The sequence below is a fragment of the Oncorhynchus gorbuscha genome, unplaced genomic scaffold (assembly GCF_021184085.1).
Source record: "Oncorhynchus gorbuscha isolate QuinsamMale2020 ecotype Even-year unplaced genomic scaffold, OgorEven_v1.0 Un_scaffold_7645, whole genome shotgun sequence".
Lineage (NCBI taxonomy): Eukaryota > Metazoa > Chordata > Actinopteri > Salmoniformes > Salmonidae > Oncorhynchus > Oncorhynchus gorbuscha.
This window is the reverse complement of record NW_025750989.1, coordinates 12,780-15,236: the sequence shown is the minus strand read 5'-3', so window position 1 is coordinate 15,236 and position 2,457 is coordinate 12,780. Positions and strand designations below refer to the sequence as shown.

Below are 2,457 nucleotides of genomic sequence, written 5' to 3'. Positions count from 1 at the left end.
TAATCCATGAGTGATGTCTGGTATTTCTAGGTAATCCATGAGTGATGTCTGGTATTTCTAGGTAATCCATGAGTGATGTCTGGTATTTCTAGGTAATCCATGAGTGATGTCTGGTATTTCTAGGTAATCCATGAGTGATGTCTGGTATTTCTAGGTAATCCATGAGTGATGTCTGGTATTTCTAGGTAATCCATGAGTGATGTCTGGTATTCTAGGTAATCCATGAGTGATGTCTGGTATTTCTAGGTAATCCATGAGTGATGTCTGGTATTTCTAGGTAATCCATGAGTGATGTCTGGTATTTCTAGGTAATCCATGAGTGATGTCTGGTATTTCTAGGTAATCCATGAGTGATGTCTGTATTTCTAGGTAATCCATGAGTGATGTCTGAGTATTTTCTAGGTAATCCATGAGTGATGTCTGCATTTCTAGGTAATCCATGTGATGTCTGGTATTTCTAGGTAATCCATGAGTGATGTCTGGTATTTCTAGGTAATCCATGAGTGATGTCTGGTATTTCTAGGTAATCCATGAGTGATGTCTGGTATTTCTAGGTAATCCATGAGTGATGTCTGGTATTTCTAGGTAATCCATGAGTGATGTCTGGTATTTCTAGGTAATCCATGAGTGATGTCTGGTATTTCTAGGTAATCCATGAGTGATGTCTGGGTATTTCTAGGTAATCCATGAGTGATGTCTGGTATTTCTAGGTAATCCATGAGTGATGTCTGGTATTTCTAGGTTATCCATGAGTGATGTCTGGTAAGGTAATCCATGAGTGATGTCTGGTATTTCTAGGTAATCCATGAGTGATGTCTGGTATTTCTAGGTAATCCATGAGTGATGTCTGGTATTTCTAGGTAATCCATGAGTGATGTCTGGTATTTCTAGGTAATCCATGAGTGATGTCTGGTATTTCTAGGTAATCCATGAGTGATGTCTGGTATTTCTAGGTAATCCATGAGTGATGTCTGGTATTTCTAGGTAATCCATGAGTGATGTCTGGTATTTCTAGGTAATCCATGAGTGATGTCTGGTATTTCTAGGTAATCCATGAGTGATGTCTGGTATTTCTAGGTAATCCATGAGTGATGTCTGGTATTTTGACAATCCATGAGTGATGTCTGGTATTTCTAGGTAATCCCTGGTATTTCTGTAATCCAGTGATGTCTGGTATTTCTAGGTAATCCATGAGTGATGTCTGGTATTTCTAGGTAATCCATGAGTGATGTCTGGTATTTCTAGGTAATCCATGAGTGATGTCTGGTATTTCTAGGTAATCCATGAGTGATGTCTGGTATTTCTAGGTAATCCATGAGTGATGTCTGGTATTTCTAGGTAATCCATGAGTGATGTCTGGTATTTCTAGGTAATCCATGAGTGATGTCTGGTATTTCTAGGTAATCCCATTTCTAGGTAATCCAGTGATGTCTGGTATTTCTAGGTAATCCATGAGTGATGTCTGGTATTTCTAGGTAATCCATGAGTGATGTCTGGTATTTCTAGGTAATCCATGAGTGATGTCTGGTATTTCTAGGTAATCCATGAGTGATGTCTGGTATTTCTAGGTAATCCATGAGTGATGTCTGGTATTTCTAGGTAATCCATGAGTGATGTCTGGTATTTCTAGGTAATCCATGAGTGATGTCTGGTATTTCTAGGTAATCCATGAGTGATGTCTGGTATTTCTAGGTAATCCATGAGTGATGTCTGGTATTTCTAGGTAATCCATGAGTGATGTCTGGTATTTCTAGGTAATCCATGAGTGATGTCTGGTATTTCTAGGTAATCCATGAGTGATGTCTGGTATTTCTAGGTAATCCATGAGTGATGTCTGGTATTTCTAGGTAATCCATGAGTGATGTCTGGTATTTCTAGGTAATCCATGAGTGATGTCTGGTATTTCTAGGTAATCCATGAGTGATGTCTGGTATTTCTAGGTAATCCATGAGTGATGTCTGGTATTTCTAGGTAATCCATGAGTGATGTCTGGGTAGGTTATCCATGAGTGATGTCCATGAGTGATGTCTGGTATTTCTAGGTAATCCATGAGTGATGTCTGAGTATTTCTAGGTAATCCATGAGTGATGTCTGGTATTTCTAGGTAATCCATGAGTGATGTCTGGTATTTCATCCATGAGTGATGTCTTTCTAGGTAATCCATGAGTGATGTCTGGTATTTCTAGGTAATCCATGAGTGATGTCTGGTATTTCTAGGTAATCCATGAGTGATGTCTGGTATTTCTAGGTAATCCATGAGTGATGTCTGGTATTTCTAGGTAATCCATGAGTGATGTCTGGTATTTCTAGGTAATCCATGAGTGATGTCTGGTATTTCTAGGTAATCCATGAGTGATGTCTGGTATTTCTAGGTAATCCATGAGTGATGTCTGGTATTTCTAGGTAATCCATGAGTGATGTCTGGTATTTCTAGGTAATCCATGAGTGATGTCTGGT

At 38.9% G+C, this 2,457-nt stretch overlaps 1 long non-coding RNA gene across 1 annotated transcript; it reads left to right on the top strand.

Annotated features, from left to right (window-relative positions):
• Positions 1 to 596: 596 nt before the first annotated feature.
• On the top strand, positions 597 to 2,202 carry LOC124029774. The gene is made up of 3 exons (XR_006837843.1): positions 597 to 669; positions 2,065 to 2,104; positions 2,156 to 2,202. It is a non-coding gene; the product is annotated as an uncharacterized LOC124029774 (long non-coding RNA).
• Positions 2,203 to 2,457: the final 255 nt, after the last annotated feature.